An 18,827-nucleotide genomic window follows, 5' to 3' on the forward strand; every position below is an offset into this window, starting at 1 on the left:
CAAGAGGGTCCAGTCTTGTCAGTCTATGCTGTTGGTTGATTTGTTAGTTTAGGCGCCAGCACTTGCAGAGGTTCGGTGCATATCAACAATTGCACCCAATAACTAGTGGAAGGTTAGCTCAGTTGGTTAGAGTGTGGTGCAAATAATGCCAAGGTTATGGGTTCGATCCCCATACTGGCAATTATGTACATTTTGAGTTTCAAAATTATGAGTCACATGCCTGTGAATTGTCAAGGGTGCCACAGAATTAAGTTGAGTAAATTGCCGAAATAGCTCAATTGGGAGACCGTTAGACTGAAGATCTAAAGGTCCCTGGTTCGATCCCTGGTTTCGGCATCTGTATGTGTTCTTTCTTTATGCTTTGGCTTCAAGGAAACTATCCACAGCTTTGTTTGTGAGCCTCAATGGTGTGTGCTACGCTGCTCCTCTTAAAGTAAGTAATGTCTTGCTTTTTCATCTGACATTTTGACATCAGTGTTACAGGAAAGTTGCTTGTCATTGTTACATGACAGTAGGTTGTCGTAAGACAAGGCTGCATGAAGTGTGAACTGGAGTTTTCTTGGATCCATAAAATAATGTGCTTTTGGAGAATGCAGGCATCGATCCAACTACCTCAGGGATGCAAAGAATTTGAGCTAATTCCCCAGCCGTTTGGAATTTCCTCAAGAAGCAACCAAGAGGGTCCAGTCTTGTCAGTCTATGCTGTTGGTTGATTTGTTAGTTTAGGCGCCAGCACTTGCAGAGGTTCGGTGCATATCAACAATTGCACCCAATAACTAGTGGAAGGTTAGCTCAGTTGGTTAGAGTGTGGTGCAAATAATGCCAAGGTTATGGGTTCGATCCCCATACTGGCAATTATGTACATTTTGAGTTTCAAAATTATGAGTCACATGCCTGTGAATTGTCAAGGGTGCCACAGAATTAAGTAGAGTGAATTGCCGAAATAGCTCAGTTGGGAGAGCGTTAGACTGAAGATCTAAAGGTCCCTGGTTCGATCCCTGGTTTCGGCATCTGTATGTGTTCTTTCTTTATGCTTTGGCTTCAAGTAAACTATCCACAGCTTTGTTTGTGGGCCTCAATGGTGTGTGCTACGCTGCTCCTCTTAAAGTAAGTAATGTCTTGCTTTTTCATCTGACATTTTGACATCAGTGTTACAGGAAAGTTGCTTGTTATTGTTACATGACAGTAGGTTGTCGTAAGACAAGGCTGCATGAAGTGTGAACTGGAGTTTTCTTGGATCCATAAAATAATGTGCTTTTGGAGAATGCAGGCATCGATCCAACTACCTCAGGGATGCAAAGAATTTGAGCTAATTCCCCAGCCGTTTGGAATTTCCTCAAGAAGCAACCAAGAGGGTCCAGTCTTGTCAGTCTATGCTGTTGGTTGATTTGTTAGTTTAGGCGCCAGCACTTGCAGAGGTTCGGTGCATATCAACAATTGCACCCAATAACTAGTGGAAGGTTAGCTCAGTTGGTTAGAGTGTGGTGCAAATAATGCCAAGGTTATGGGTTCGATCCCCATACTGGCAATTATGTACATTTTGAGTGTCAAAATGATCAATCACATGCATGTGAATTGTCAAGGGTGCTACAGAATCAAGTCGAGTGAATTGCCGAAATAGCTCAGTTGGGAGAGCGTTAGACTGAAGATCTAAAGGTCCCTGATTCGATCCCTGGTTTCGGCATCTGTATGTGTTCTTTCTTTATGCTCTGGCTTCAAGGAAACTATCCACAGCTTTGTCTGTGGGCCTCAATGGTGTGTGCTACGCTGCTCTTCTGAAAGAAAGTAATGTCTTGCTTTTATATCTGACATTTTGACATCGGTGTTACAGGAAAGTTGCTTGTCATTGTTACATGACAGTAGGTTGTCGTAAGACAAGGCTGCATGAAGTGTGAACTGGAGTTTTCTTGGACCCACAAAAAAATTTTGGGGGGGGAATGCGGGAATCGATCCCACTACCTATAGCATGCTAAGCAAAAACAATACCAATTGATCAAATTTCCCAGCTGTTTGAAATTGCCACAAGGAGCAACCAAGAGTGTCCAGTCTTGTCAGGCTATGCTGTTGGTGGACTTGTTAGTTTGCGCTCCAGCACTTGCAGAGGCTCATCTCAACAATTGTGCTCTGTAGCCAGCGGACGGTTAGCTCAGTTGGTTAGAGTGTGTGATACGCTGCTCTCTGAAAGTAAGTAATGTCTTGCTCTGTCATGTGACATCAGTGTTACATGAGAGTTGCTTGTCATTTTTACATGACAGTTTCATGTCATTGTTTACATGACAGTAGGTTGTCGTAAGACAAGGCTGCATGAAGTGTGAACTGGAGTTTTCTTGGATCCATAAAATAATGTGCTTTTGGAGAATGCAGGCATTGATCCAACTACCTCAGGGATGCAAAGAATTTGAGCTAATTCCCCAGCCGTTTGGAATTTCCTCAAGAAGCAACCAAGAGGGTCCAGTCTTGTCAGTCTATGCTGTTGGTTGATTTGTTAGTTTAGGCGCCAGCACTTGCAGAGGTTCGGTGCAAATCAACAATTGCACCCAATATCTAGTGGAAGGTTAGCTCAGTTGGTTAGAGTGTGGTGAAAATAATGCCAAGGTTATGGGTTCGATCCCCATACTGGCAATTATGTACATTTTGAGTGTCAAAATTATGAGTCACATGCATGTGAATTGTCAAGGGTGCCACAGAATTAAGTTGAGTGAATTGCCGAAATACCTCAGTTGGGAGAGCGTTAGACTGAAGATCTAAAGGTCCCTGGTTTGATCCCTGGTTTCGGCATCTGTATGTGTTTTTTCTTTATGCTTTGGCTTCAAGGAAACTATCCACAGCTTTGTTTGTGAGCCTCAATGGTGTGTGCTACGCTGCTCCTCTTAAAGTAAGTAATGTCTTGCTTTTTCATCTGACATTTTGACATCAGTGTTACAGGAAAGTTGCTTGTCATTGTTACATGACAGTAGATTGTCGTAAGACAAGGCTGCATGAAGTGTGAACTGGAGTTTTCTTGGATCCATAAAATAATGTGCTTTTGGAGAATGCAGGCATCGATCCAACTACCTCAGGGATGCAAAGAATTTGAGCTAATTCCCCAGCCGTTTGGAATTTCCTCAAGAAGCAACCAAGAGGGTCCAGTCTTGTCAGTCTATGCTGTTGGTTGATTTGTTAGTTTAGGCGCCAGCACTTGCAGAGGTTCGGTGCATATCAACAATTGCACCCAATAACTAGTGGAAGGTTAGCTCAGTTGGTTAGAGTGTGGTGCAAATAATGCCAAGGTTATGGGTTCGATCCCCATACTGGCAATTATGTACATTTTGAGTTTCAAAATTATGAGTCACATGCCTGTGAATTGTCAAGGGTGCCACAGAATTAAGTTGAGTAAATTGCGGAAATAGCTCAATTGGGAGACCGTTAGACTGAAGATCTAAAGGTCCCTGGTTCGATCCCTGGTTTCGGCATCTGTATGTGTTCTTTCTTTATGCTTTGGCTTCAAGGAAACTATCCACAGCTTTGTTTGTGGGCCTCAATGGTGTGTGCTACGCTGCTCTTCTGAAAGAAAGTAATGTCTTGCTTTTATATCTGACATTTTGACATCAGTGTTACAGGAAAGTTGCTTGTCATTGTTACATGACAGTAGGTTGTCGTAAGACAAGGCTGCATGAAGTGTGAACTGGAGCTTTCTTGGACCCACAAAAAAAATTGTTTTGGGGGAATGCGGGAATCGATCCCACTACCTATAGCATGCTAAGCAAAAACAATACCAATTGATCAAATTTCCCAGCTGTTTGAAATTGCCACAAGGAGCAACCAAGAGTGTCCAGTCTTGTCAGGCTATGCTGTTGGTGGACTTGTTAGTTTGCGCTCCAGCACTTGCAGAGGCTCATCTCAACAATTGTGCTCTGTAGCCAGCGGACGGTTAGCTCAGTTGGTTAGAGTGTGTGATACGCTGCTCTCTGAAAGTAAGTAATGTCTTGCTCTGTCATGTGACATCAGTGTTACATGAGAGTTGCTTGTCATTTTTACATGACAGTTTCATGTCATTGTTTACATGACAGTAGGTTGTCGTAAGACAAGGCTGCATGAAGTGTGAACTGGAGTTTTCTTGGATCCATAAAATAATGTGCTTTTGGAGAATGCAGGCATCGATCCAACTACCTCAGGGATGCAAAGAATTTGAGCTAATTCCCCAGCCGTTTGGAATTTCCTCAAGAAGCAACCAAGAGGGTCCAGTCTTGTCAGTCTATGCTGTTGGTTGATTTGTTAGTTTAGGCGCCAGCACTTGCAGAGGTTCGGTGCAAATCAACAATTGCACCCAATATCTAGTGGAAGGTTAGCTCAGTTGGTTAGAGTGTGGTGCAAATAATGCCAAGGTTATGGGTTCGATCCCCATACTGGCAATTATGTACATTTTGAGTGTCAAAATTATGAATCACATGCATGTGAATTGTCAAGGGTGCTACAGAATCAAATTGAGTGAATTGCCGAAATAGCTCAGTTGGGAGAGCGTTAGACTGAAGATCTAAAGGTCCCTGGTTCGATCCCTGGTTTCGACATCTGTATGTGTTCTTTCTTTATGCTCTGGCTTCAAGGAAACTATCCACAGCTTTGTTTGTGGGCCTCAATGGTGTGTGCTACGCTGCTCTTCTGAAAGAAAGTTATGTCTTGCTTTTATATCTGACATTTTGACATCAGTGTTACAGGAAAGTTGCTTGTCATTGTTACATGACAGTAGGTTGTCGTAAGACAAGGCTGCATGAAGTGTGAACTGGAGCTTTCTTGGACCCACCAAAAAAATTGTTTTGGGGGAATGCGGGAATCGATCCCACTACCTATAGCATGCTAAGCAAAAACAATACCAATTGATCAAATTTCCCAGCTGTTTGAAATTGCCACAAGGAGCAACCAAGAGTGTCCAGTCTTGTCAGGCTATGCTGTTGGTGGACTTGTTAGTTTGCGCTCCAGCACTTGCAGAGGCTCATCTCAACAATTGTGCTCTGTAGCCAGCGGACGGTTAGCTCAGTTGGTTAGAGTGTGTGATACGCTGCTTTCTGAAAGTAAGTAATGTCTTGCTCTGTCATGTGACATCAGTGTTACATGAGAGTTGCTTGTCATTTTTACATGACAGTTTCATGTCATTGTTTACATGACAGTAGGTTGTCGTAAGACAAGGCTGCATGAAGTGTGAACTGGAGTTTTCTTGGATCCATAAAATAATGTGCTTTTGGAGAATGCAGGCATCGATCCAACTACCTCAGGGATGCAAAGAATTTGAGCTAATTCCCCAGCCGTTTGGAATTTCCTCAAGAAGCAACCAAGAGGGTCCAGTCTTGTCAGTCTATGCTGTTGGTTGATTTGTTAGTTTAGGCGCCAGCACTTGCAGAGGTTCGGTGCATATCAACAATTGCACCCAATATCTAGTGGAAGGTTAGCTCAGTTGGTTAGAGTGTGGTGCTAATAACGCCAAGATTATGAGTTCGATCCCCATACTGGCAATTATGTACATTTTGAGTGTCAAAATTATGAGTCACATGCATGTGAATTGTCAAGGGTGCCACAGAATTAAGTTGAGTGAATTGTCGAAATAGCTCAGTTGGGAGAGCGTTAGACTGAAGATCTGAAGGTCCCTGGTTTGATCCCGGGTTTCGGCATTTGTATGTGTTCATTCTTTATGCTCTGGCTTCAAGGAAACTATCCACAGCTTTGTTTGTGGGCCTCAATGGTGTGTGCTACGCTGCTCCTCTGAAAGTAAGTAATGTCTTGCTTTTTCATCTGACATTTTGACATCAGTGTTACAGGAAAGTTGCTTGTCATTGTTACATGACAGTAGGTTGTTGTAAGACAAGGCTGCATGAAGTGTGAACTGGAGCTTTCTTGGATCCACCCAAAAAATTGTTTTTGGGGAATGCGGGCATCGATCCCAATACCTATAGCATGCTAAGCAAACACAATACCAATTTATCAAATTTCCCAGCTCTTTGAAATTGCCACAAGGAGCAACCAAGTGTGTCCAGTCTTGTCAGGCTATGCTGTTGGTGGACTTGTTAGTTTGCGCTCCAGCACTTGCAGAGGCTCGGTGCATCTCAACAATTGTGCTCTGTAGCCAGCGGCCGGTTAGCTCAGTTGGTTAGAGTGTGTGATACACTGCTCTCTGAAAGTAAGTAATGTCTTGCTTTGTCATCTAACATTGTGACATCAGTGTTACATGAGAGTTGCTTGTCATTGTTGCATGACAGTTTCTTGTCATTGTTTACATGACAGTAGGTTGTCGTAAGACAAGGCTGCATGAAGAGTGAACTGGAGTTTTCTTGGATCCATAAAACAATGTGCTTTTGGAGAATGCAGGCATCGATCCCACTACCTCAGGCATTCAAAGAATTTGAGCTAATTCCCCAGCCATTTGGAATTTCCGCAAGAAGCAACCAAGAGGGTCCAGTCTTGTCAGGCTATGCTGTTGGTTGATTTGTTAGTTTAGGCGCCAGCACTTGCAGAGGCTCGGTGCATATCAACAATTGCACCCAATAGCCAGTGGACGGTTAGCTCAGTTGGTTAGAGTGTGGTGCAAATAACGCCAAGGTTATGGGTTCGATCCCCATACTGGCAATTATGTACATTTTGAGTGTCAAAATTATGAGTCACATGCATGTGAATTGTCAAGGGTGCCACAGAATTAAGTTGAGTGAATTGCTGAAAAATCTCAGTTGGGACAGCGTTAGACTGAAGATCTAAAGGTCCCTGGTTCGATCCCAGGTTTCGGCATCTGTATGTGTTCTTTCTTTATGCTCTGGCTTCAAGGAAACTATCCACAGCTTTGTTTGTGGGCCTCAATGGTGTGTGCTACGCTGCTCCTCTGAAAGTAAGTAATGTCTTGCTTTTTCATCTGACATTTTGACATCAGTGTTACAGGAAAGTTGCTTTTCATTGTTACATGACAGTAGGTTGTCGTAAGACAAGGCTGCATGAAGTGTGAACTGGAGCTTTCTTGGATCCACAAAAAAAATTGTTTTTGGGGAATGCGGGCACCGATCCCACTACCTATAGCATGCTAAGCAAACACAATACCAATTGAACAAATTCCCCAGCTGTTTGGAATTGCCACAAGGAGCAACCAAGAGTGTCCAGTCTTGTCAGGCTATGCTGTTGGTGGACTTGTTAGTTTGCGCTCCAGCACTTGCAGAGGCTCGGTGCATCTCAACAATTGTGCTCTGTAGCCAGCGGCCGGTTAGCTCAGTTGGTTTAGAGTGTGTGATACACTGCTCTCTGAAAGTAAGTAATGTCTTGCTTTGTCATCTAACATTGTGACATCAGTGTTACATGAGAGTTGCTTGTCATTGTTGCATGACAGTTTCTTGTCATTGTTTACATGACAGTAGGTTGTCGTAAGACAAGGCTGCATGAAGAGTGAACTGGAGTTTTCTTGGATCCATAAAACAATGTGCTTTTGGAGAATGCAGGCATCAATCCCACTACCTCAGGCATGCAAAGCATTTGAGCTAATTCCCCAGCCATTTGGAATTTCCGCAAGAAGCAACCAAGAGGGTCCAGTCTTGTCAGGCTATGCTTTTGGTTGATTTGTTAGTTTAGGCGCCAGCACTTGCAGAGGCTCGGTGCATATCAACAATTGCACCCAATAGCTAGTGGACGGTTAGCTCAGTTGGTTAGAGTGTGGTGCAAATAACGCCAAGGTTATGGGTTCGATCCCCATACTGGCAATTATGTACATTTTGAGTGTTAAAATTATGAGTCACATGCATGTGAATTGTCAAGGGTGCCACAGAATTAAGTTGATGGAATTGCTGAAATAGTTCAGTTGGGAGAGCGTTAGACTGAAGATCTAAAGGTCCCTGGTTCGATTCCTGGTTTCGTCATCTGTATGTGTTCTTTCTTTATGCTCTGGCTTCAAGGAAACTATCCACAGCTTTGTTTGTGGGCCTCAATGGTGTGTGCTACGCTGCTCCTCTGAAAGTAAGTAATGTCTTGCTTTTTCATCTGACATTTTGACATCAGTGTTACAGGAAAGTTGCTTGTCATTGTTACATGACAGTAGGTTGTCGTAAGACAAGGCTGCATGAAGTGTGAACTGGAGCTTTCTTGGATCCACAAAAAAAATGTTTTTGGGGAATGCGGGCACCGATCCCACTACCTATAGCATGCTAAGCAAACACAATACCAATTGAACAAATTCCCCAGCTGTTTGGAATTGCCACAAGGAGCAACCAAGAGTGTCCAGTCTTGTCAGGCTATGCTGTTGGTGGACTTGTTAGTTTGCGCTCCAGCACTTGCAGAGGCTCGGTGCATCTCAACAATTGTGCTCTGTAGCCAGCGGCCGGTTAGCTCAGTTGGTTAGAGTGTGTGATACACTGCTCTCTGAAAGTAAGTAATGTCTTGCTTTGTCATCTAACATTGTGACATCAGTGTTACATGAGAGTTGCTTGTCATTGTTGCATGACAGTTTCTTGTCATTGTTTACATGACAGTAGGTTGTCGTAAGACAAGGCTGCATGAAGAGTGAACTGGAGTTTTCTTGGATCCATAAAACAATGTGCTTTTGGAGAATGCAGGCATCAATCCCACTACCTCAGGCATGCAAAGCATTTGAGCTAATTCCCCAGCCATTTGGAATTTCCGCAAGAAGCAACCAAGAGGGTCCAGTCTTGTCAGGCTATGCTGTTGGTTGATTTGTTAGTTTAGGCGCCAGCACTTGCAGAGGCTCGGTGCATATCAACAATTGCACCCAATAGCTAGTGGACGGTTAGCTCAGTTGGTTAGAGTGTGGTGCAAATAACGCCAAGGTTATGGGTTCGATCCCCATACTGGCAATTATGTACATTTTGAGTGTCAAAATTATGAGTCACATGCATGTGAATTGTCAAGGGTGCCACAGAATTAAGTTGAGTGAATTGCTGAAATAGTTCAGTTGGGAGAGCGTTAGACTGAAGATCTAAAGGTCCCTGGTTCGATTCCTGCTTTTGTCATCTTTATGTGTTCTTTCTTTATGCTCTGGCTTCAAGGAAACTATCCACAGCTTTGTTTGTGGGCCTCAATGGTGTGTGCTACGCTGCTCCTCTGAAAGTAAGTAATGTCTTGCTTTTTCATCTGACATTTTGACATCAGTGTTACAGGAAAGTTGCTTTTCATTGTTACATGACAGTAGGTTGTCGTAAGACAAGGCTGCATGAAGTGTGAACTGGAGCTTTCTTGGATCCACAAAAAAAAATGTTTTTGGGGAATGCGGGCACCGATCCCACTACCTATAGCATGCTAAGCAAACACAATACCAATTGAACAAATTCCCCAGCTGTTTGGAATTGCCACAAGGAGCAACCAAGAGTGTCCAGTCTTGTCAGGCTATGCTGTTGGTGGACTTGTTAGTTTGCGCTCCAGCACTTGCAGAGGCTCATCTCAACAATTGTGCTCTGTAGCCAGCGGACGGTTAGCTCAGTTTGTTAGAGTGTGTGATACGCTGCTCTCTGAAAGTAAGTAATGTCTTGCTCTGTCATGTGACATCAGTGTTACATGAGAGTTGCTTGTCATTTTTACATGACAGTTTCATGTCATTGTTTACATGACAGTAGGTTGTCGTAAGACAAGGCTGCATGAAGTGTGAACTGGAGTTTTCTTGGATCCATAAAATAATGTGCTTTTGGAGAATGCAGGCATCGATCCAACTACCTCAGGGATGCAAAGAATTTGAGCTAATTCCCCAGCCGTTTGGAATTTCCTCAAGAAGCAACCAAGAGGGTCCAGTCTTGTCAGTCTATGCTGTTGGTTGATTTGTTAGTTTAGGCGCCAGCACTTGCAGAGGTTCGGTGCATATCAACAATTGCACCCAATATCTAGTGGAAGGTTAGCTCAGTTGGTTAGAGTGTGGTGCTAATAACGCCAAGATTATGAGTTCGATCCCCATACTGGCAATTATGTACATTTTGAGTGTCAAAATTATGAGTCACATGCATGTGAATTGTCAAGGGTGCCACAGAATTAAGTTGAGTGAATTGTCGAAATAGCTCAGTTGGGAGAGCGTTAGACTGAAGATCTGAAGGTCCCTGGTTTGATCCCGGGTTTCGGCATTTGTATGTGTTCATTCTTTATGCTCTGGCTTCAAGGAAACTATCCACAGCTTTGTTTGTGGGCCTCAATGGTGTGTGCTACGCTGCTCCTCTGAAAGTAAGTAATGTCTTGCTTTTTCATCTGACATTTTGACATCAGTGTTACAGGAAAGTTGCTTGTCATTGTTACATGACAGTAGGTTGTTGTAAGACAAGGCTGCATGAAGTGTGAACTGGAGCTTTCTTGGATCCACCCAAAAAATTGTTTTTGGGGAATGCGGGCATCGATCCCAATACCTATAGCATGCTAAGCAAACACAATACCAATTTATCAAATTTCCCAGCTGTTTGAAATTGCCACAAGGAGCAACCAAGTGTGTCCAGTCTTGTCAGGCTATGCTGTTGGTGGACTTGTTAGTTTGCGCTCCAGCACTTGCAGAGGCTCGGTGCATCTCAACAATTGTGCTCTGTAGCCAGCGGCCGGTTAGCTCAGTTGGTTAGAGTGTGTGATACACTGCTCTCTGAAAGTAAGTAATGTCTTGCTTTGTCATCTAACATTGTGACATCAGTGTTACATGAGAGTTGCTTGTCATTGTTGCATGACAGTTTCTTGTCATTGTTTACATGACAGTAGGTTGTCGTAAGACAAGGCTGCATGAAGAGTGAACTGGAGTTTTCTTGGATCCATAAAACAATGTGCTTTTGGAGAATGCAGGCATCGATCCCACTACCTCAGGCATTCAAAGAATTTGAGCTAATTCCCCAGCCATTTGGAATTTCCGCAAGAAGCAACCAAGAGGGTCCAGTCTTGTCAGGCTATGCTGTTGGTTGATTTGTTAGTTTAGGCGCCAGCACTTGCAGAGGCTCGGTGCATATCAACAATTGCACCCAATAGCCAGTGGACGGTTAGCTCAGTTGGTTAGAGTGTGGTGCAAATAACGCCAAGGTTATGGGTTCGATCCCCATACTGGCAATTATGTACATTTTGAGTGTCAAAATTATGAGTCACATGCATGTGAATTGTCAAGGGTGCCACAGAATTAAGTTGAGTGAATTGCTGAAAATCTCAGTTGGGACAGCGTTAGACTGAAGATCTAAAGGTCCCTGGTTCGATCCCAGGTTTCGGCATCTGTATGTGTTCTTTCTTTATGCTCTGGCTTCAAGGAAACTATCCACAGCTTTGTTGTGGGCCTCAATGGTGTGTGCTACGCTGCTCCTCTGAAAGTAAGTAATGTCTTGCTTTTTCATCTGACATTTTGACATCAGTGTTACAGGAAGTTGCTTGTCATTGTTACATGACAGTAGGTTGTCGTAAGACAAGGCTGCATGAAGTGTGAACTGGAGCTTTCTTGGATCCACAAAAAAAATTGTTTTTGGGAATGCGGGCACCGATCCCACTACCTATAGCATGCTAAGCAAACACAATACCAATTGAACAAATTCCCCAGCTGTTTGGAATTGCCACAAGGAGCAACCAAGAGTGTCCAGTCTTGTCAGGCTATGCTGTTGGTGGACTTGTTAGTTTGCGCTCCAGCACCTTGCAGAGGCTCGGTGCATCTCAACAATTGTGCTCTGTAGCCAGCGGCCGGTTAGCTCAGTTGGTTAGAGTGTGTGATACACTGCTCTCTGAAAGTAAGTAATGTCTTGCTTTGTCATCTAACATTGTGACATCAGTGTTACATGAGAGTTGCTTGTCATTGTTGCATGACAGTTTCTTGTCATTGTTACATGACAGTAGGTTGTCGTAAGACAAGGCTGCATGAGAGTGAACTGGAGTTTTCTTGGATCCATAAAACAATGTGCTTTTGGAGAATGCAGGCATCAATCCCACTACTCAGGCATGCAAAGCATTTGAGCTAATTCCCCAGCCATTTGGAATTTCCGCAAGAAGCAACCAAGAGGGTCCAAGTCTTGTCAGGCTATGCTGTTGGTTGATTGTTAGTTTAGGCGCCAGCACTTGCAGAGGCTCGGTGCATATCAACAATTGCACCCAATAGCTAGTGGACGGTTAGCTCAGTTGGTTAGAGTGTGGTGCAAATAACGCCAAGGTTATGGGTTCGATCCCCATACTATAAACAAGCTCTAAATCATGTTTGATGCACTCTGGATGTCCAATTTTGCTGTGCTGTCTATTTGAGATGAAATGAACATTGTGGACAGTTTTCAGCAAGTTGCAACATTGAAATGCAGATTTTTTTTCTCCATAAACAAGCTCTAAATCATGTTTGATGCACTCTGGATGTCCAATTTTGCTGTGCTGTCTATTTGAGATGAAATGAACATTGTGGACAGTTTTCAGCAAGTTGCAACATTGAAATGCAGAAAAAACTTTTTTTCCATAAACAAGCTCTAAATCATGTTTGATGCACTCTGGATGTCCAATTTTTGCTGTGCTGTCTATTTGAGATGAAATGAACATTGTGGACAGTTTTCAGCAAGTTGCAACATTGAAATGCAGAATTTTTCTTCTTCCATAAACAAGCTCTAAATCATGTTTGATGCACTCTGGATGTCCAATTTTGCTGTGCTGTCTATTTGAGATGAAATGAACATTGTGGACAGTTTTCAGCAAGTTGCAACATTGAAATGCAGAAAAAACCTTTTCCATAACAAGCTCTAAATCATGTTTGATGCACTCTGGATGTCCAATTTTTGCTGTGCTGTCTATTTGAGATGAAATGAACATTGTGGACAGTTTTCAGCAAGTTGCAACATTGAAATGCAGAATTTTTTTTTTCCATAAACAAGCTCTAAATCATGTTTGATGCACTCTGGATGTCCAATTTTGCTGTGCTGTCTATTTGAGATGAAATAACATTGTGGACAGTTTTCAGCAAGTTGCAACATTGAAATGCAGAAAAAACTTTTTCCATAAACAAGCTCTAAATCATGTTTGATGCACTCTGGATGTCCAATTTTTGCTGTGCTGTCTATTTGAGATGAAATGAACATTGTGGACAGTTTTCAGCAAGTTGCAACATTGAAATGCAGAATTTTTTTTCTTCTCCATAAACAAGCTCTAAATCATGTTTGATGCACTCTGGATGTCCAATTTTTGCTGTGCTGTCTATTTGAGATGAAATGAACATTGTGGACAGTTTTCAGCAAGTTGCAACATTGAAATGCAGAAAAACCTTTTTTCCATAAACAAGCTCTAAATCATGTTTGATGCACTCTGGATGTCCAATTTTGCTGTGCTGTCTATTTGAGATGAAATGAACATTGTGGACAGTTTTCAGCAAGTTGCAACATTGAAATGCAGAAAAATTTTTTCTCATAAACAAGCTCTAAATCATGTTTGATGCACTCTGGATGTCCAATTTTTGCTGTGCTGTCTATTTGAGATGAAATGAACATTGTGGACAGTTTTCAGCAAGTTGCAACATTGAAATGCAGAATTTTTTCTTCTCATAAACAAGCTCTAAATCATGTTTGATGCACTCTGGATGTCCAATTTTTGCTGTGCTGTCTATTTGAGATGAAATGAACATTGTGGACAGTTTTCAGCAAGTTGCAACATTGAAATGCAGAATTTTTTTCTTCTTCCATAAACAAGCTCTAAATCATGTTTGATGCACTCTGGATGTCCAATTTTTGCTGTGCTGTCTATTTGAGATGAAATGAACATTGTGGACAGTTTTCAGCAAGTTGCAACATTGAAATGCAGAAAAAACCTTTTTCCATAAACAAGCTCTAAATCATGTTTGATGCACTCTGGATGTCCAATTTTTGCTGTGCTGTCTATTTGAGATGAAATGAACATTGTGGACAGTTTTCAGCAAGTTGCAACATTGAAATGCAGATTTTTTTTTCCATAAACAAGCTCTAAATCATGTTTGATGCACTCTGGATGTCCAATTTTGCTGTGCTGTCTATTTGAGATGAAATGAACATTGTGGACAGTTTTCAGCAAGTTGCAACATTGAAATGCAGAAATTTTTTCTTCTTCCATAAACAAGCTCTAAATCATGTTTGATGCACTCTGGATGTCCAATTTTTGCTGTGCTGTCTATTTGAGATGAAATAAACATGTGGACAGTTTTCAGCAAGTTGCAACATTGAAATGCAGAATTTTTTTTTCTCCATAAACAAGCTCTAAATCATGTTTGATGCACTCTGGATGTCCAATTTTTGCTGTGCTGTCTATTTGAGATGAAATGAACATTGTGGACAGTTTTCAGCAAGTTGCAACATTGAAATGCAGAAAAAAACTTTTTCCATAAACAAGCTCTAAATCATGTTTGATGCACTCTGGATGTCCAATTTTGCTGTGCTGTCTATTTGAGATGAAATGAACATTGTGGACAGTTTTCAGCAAGTTGCAACATTGAAATGCAGAAAAACTTTTTTCCATAAACAAGCTCTAAATCATGTTTGATGCACTCTGGATGTCCAATTTTGCTGTGCTGTCTATTTGAGATGAAATGAACATTGTGGACAGTTTTCAGCAAGTTGCAACATTGAAATGCAGAATTTTTCTTCTTTTCCATAAACAAGCTCTAAATCATGTTTGATGCACTCTGGATGTCCAATTTTGCTGTGCTGTCTATTTGAGATGAAATGAACATTGTGGACAGTTTTCAGCAAGTTGCAACATTGAAATGCAGAAAAAATTTTTCCATAAACAAGCTCTAAATCATGTTTGATGCACTCTGGATGTCCAATTTTTGCTGTGCTGTCTATTTGAGATGAAATGAACATTGTGGACAGTTTTCAGCAAGTTGCAACATTGAAATGCAGAATTTTTTCTTCTTCCATAAACAAGCTCTAAATCATGTTTGATGCACTCTGGATGTCCAATTTTTGCTGTGCTGTCTATTTGAGATGAAATGAACATTGTGGACAGTTTTCAGCAAGTTGCAACATTGAAATGCAGAAAAAACTTTTCCATAAACAAGCTCTAAATCATGTTTGATGCACTCTGGATGTCCAATTTTGCTGTGCTGTCTATTTGAGATGAAATGAACATTGTGGACAGTTTTCAGCAAGTTGCAACATTGAAATGCAGATTTTTTTTTCTCCATAAACAAGCTCTAAATCATGTTTGATGCACTCTGGATGTCCAATTTTTGCTGTGCTGTCTATTTGAGATGAAATGAACATTGTGGACAGTTTTCAGCAAGTTGCAACATTGAAATGCAGAAACCTTTTTTTCCATAAACAAGCTCTAAATCATGTTTGATGCACTCTGGATGTCCAATTTTTGCTGTGCTGTCTATTTGAGATGAAATGAACATTGTGGACAGTTTTCAGCAAGTTGCAACATTGAAATGCAGAAAAAACTTTTTTTTTCATAAACAAGCTCTAAATCATGTTTGATGCACTCTGGATGTCCAATTTTTGCTGTGCTGTCTATTTGAGATGAAATGAACATTGTGGACAGTTTTCAGCAAGTTGCAACATTGAAATGCAGAATTTTTTCTTCTTCCATAAACAAGCTCTAAATCATGTTTGATGCACTCTGGATGTCCAATTTTGCTGTGCTGTCTATTTGAGATGAAATGAACATTGTGGACAGTTTTCAGCAAGTTGCAACATTGAAATGCAGATTTTTTCTTCTCCATAAACAAGCTCTAAATCATGTTTGATGCACTCTGGATGTCCAATTTTTGCTGTGCTGTCTATTTGAGATGAAATGAACATTGTGGACAGTTTTCAGCAAGTTGCAACATTGAAATGCAGAAATTTTTTCTTCTTCCATAAACAAGCTCTAAATCATGTTTGATGCACTCTGGATGTCCAATTTTGCTGTGCTGTCTATTTGAGATGAAATGAACATTGTGGACAGTTTTCAGCAAGTTGCAACATTGAAATGCAGAAAACCTTTTCCATAAACAAGCTCTAAATCATGTTTGATGCACTCTGGATGTCCAATTTTTGCTGTGCTGTCTATTTGAGATGAAATGAACATTGTGGACAGTTTTCAGCAAGTTGCAACATTGAAATGCAGATTTTTTTTTTCCATAAACAAGCTCTAAATCATGTTTGATGCACTCTGGATGTCCAATTTTTGCTGTGCTGTCTATTTGAGATGAAATGAACATTGTGGACAGTTTTCAGCAAGTTGCAACATTGAAATGCAGAATTTTTCTTCTTCCATAAACAAGCTCTAAATCATGTTTGATGCACTCTGGATGTCCATTTTTGCTGTGCTGTCTATTTGAGATGAAATGAACATTGTGGACAGTTTTCAGCAAGTTGCAACATTGAAATGCAGATTTTTTTTTTCTCCATAAACAAGCTCTAAATCATGTTTGATGCACTCTGGATGTCCAATTTTGCTGTGCTGTCTATTTGAGATGAAATGAACATTGTGGACAGTTTTCAGCAAGTTGCAACATTGAAATGCAGAAAAAACTTTTTCCATAAACAAGCTCTAAATCATGTTTGATGCACTCTGGATGTCCAATTTTGCTGTGCTGTCTATTTGAGATGAAATGAACATTGTGGACAGTTTTCAGCAAGTTGCAACATTGAAACAGAAAAACTTTTTTCCATAAACAAGCTCTAAATCATGTTTGATGCACTCTGGATGTCCAATTTTGCTGTGCTGTCTATTTGAGATGAAATGAACATTGTGGACAGTTTTCAGCAAGTTGCAACATTGAAATGCAGAATTTTTTCTCTTCCATAAACAAGCTCTAAATCATGTTTGATGCACTCTGGATGTCCAATTTTTGCTGTGCTGTCTATTTGAGATGAAATGAACATTGTGGACAGTTTTCAGCAAGTTGCAACATTGAAACAGAAAAAACTTTTTTTCATAAACAAGCTCTAAATCATGTTTGATGCACTCTGGATGTCCAATTTTTGCTGTGCTGTCTATTTGAGATGAAATGAACATTGTGGACAGTTTTCAGCAAGTTGCAACATTGAAATGCAGAATTTTTTCTTCTCCATAAACAAGCTCTAAATCATGTTTGATGCACTCTGGATGTCCAATTTTGCTGTGCTGTCTATTTGAGATGAAATGAACATTGTGGACAGTTTTCAGCAAGTTGCAACATTGAAATGCAGAAAAAAACTTTTCCATAAACAAGCTCTAAATCATGTTTGATGCACTCTGGATGTCCAATTTTTGCTGTGCTGTCTATTTGAGATGAAATGAACATTGTGGACAGTTTTCAGCAAGTTGCAACATTGAAATGCAGATTTTTTTTCCCATAAACAAGCTCTAAATCATGTTTGATGCACTCTGGATGTCCAATTTTTGCTGTGCTGTCTATTTGAGATGAAATGAACATTGTGGACAGTTTTCAGCAAGTTGCAACATTGAAATGCAGAAAAACTTTTTTTCCATAAACAAGCTCTAAATCATGTTTGATGCACTCTGGATGTCCATTTTTGCTGTGCTGTCTATTTGAGATGAAATGAACATTGTGGACAGTTTTCAGCAAGTTGCAACATTGAAATGCAGAAAAAACTTTTTTTTCATAAACAAGCTCTAAATCATGTTTGATGCACTCTGGATGTCCAATTTTGCTGTGCTGTCTATTTGAGATGAAATGAACATTGTGGACAGTTTTCAGCAAGTTGCAACATTGAAATGCAGAATTTTTTCTTCTTCCATAAACAAGCTCTAAATCATGTTTGATGCACTCTGGATGTCCAATTTTGCTGTGCTGTCTATTTGAGATGAAATGAACATTGTGGACAGTTTTCAGCAAGTTGCAACATTGAAATGCAGATTTTTTTCTCTCCATAAACAAGCTCTAAATCATGTTTGATGCACTCTGGATGTCCAATTTTTGCTGTGCTGTCTATTTGAGATGAAATGAACATTGTGGACAGTTTTCAGCAAGTTGCAACATTGAAATGCAGAATTTTTTCTTCTCCATAACAAGCTCTAAATCATGTTTGATGCACTCTGGATGTCCAATTTTTGCTGTGCTGTCTATTTGAGATGAAATGAACATTGTGGACAGTTTTCAGCAAGTTGCAACATTGAAATGCAGAAAAAACCTTTTTTCCATAAACAAGCTCTAAATCATGTTTGATGCACTCTGGATGTCCAATTTTTGCTGTGCTGTCTATTTGAGATGAAATGAACATTGTGGACAGTTTTCAGCAAGTTGCAACATTGAAATGCAGAATTTTTTTTCCATAAACAAGCTCTAAATCATGTTTGATGCACTCTGGATGTCCAATTTTGCTGTGCTGTCTATTTGAGATGAAATGAACATTGTGGACAGTTTTCAGCAAGTTGCAACATTGAAATGCAGAATTTTTTCTTCTTCCATAAACAAGCTCTAAATCATGTTTGATGCACTCTGGATGTCCAATTTTTGCTGTGCTGTCTATTTGAGATGAAATGAACATGTGGACAGTTTTCAGCAAGTTGCAACATTGAAATGCAGATTTTTTTTTTCTCCATAAACAAGCTCTAAATCATGTTTGATGCACTCTGGATGTCCAAATTTGCTGTGCTGTCTATTTGAGATGAAATAACATTGTGGACAGTTTTTCAGCAAGTTGCAACATTGAAATGCAGAAAAACTTTTTTCCATAAACAAGCTCTAAATCATGTTTGATGCACTCTGGATGTCCAATTTTGCTGTGCTGTCTATTTGAGATGAAATGAACATTGTGGACAGTTTTCAGCAAGTTGCAACATTGAAACAGAAAAAACTTTTTTTCCATAAACAAGCTCTAAATCATGTTTGATGCACTCTGGATGTCCAATTTTGCTGTGCTGTCTATTTGAGATGAAATGAACATTGTGGACAGTTTTCAGCAAGTTGCAACATTGAAATGCAGAATTTTTTCTTCTTCCATAAACAAGCTCTA

At 40.6% G+C, this 18,827-nt stretch overlaps 2 non-coding genes across 2 annotated transcripts; both read left to right on the plus strand.

The window, feature by feature from the left end:
* The first annotated feature begins 937 nt into the window (after nt 1-937).
* On the plus strand, nt 938-1,010 carry trnaf-gaa (transfer RNA phenylalanine (anticodon GAA)). The gene has a single exon. It is a non-coding gene; the product is annotated as a tRNA-Phe (tRNA).
* A 3,464-nt stretch (nt 1,011-4,474) lies between these two features.
* Nucleotides 4,475-4,547, plus strand: trnaf-gaa (transfer RNA phenylalanine (anticodon GAA)). Its single transcript has one exon. It is a non-coding gene; the product is annotated as a tRNA-Phe (tRNA).
* Nucleotides 4,548-18,827: the final 14,280 nt, after the last annotated feature.

Source organism: Oncorhynchus kisutch, unplaced genomic scaffold (genome assembly GCF_002021735.2).
Source record: "Oncorhynchus kisutch isolate 150728-3 unplaced genomic scaffold, Okis_V2 scaffold1380, whole genome shotgun sequence".
NCBI classification, from domain to species: domain Eukaryota; kingdom Metazoa; phylum Chordata; class Actinopteri; order Salmoniformes; family Salmonidae; genus Oncorhynchus; species Oncorhynchus kisutch.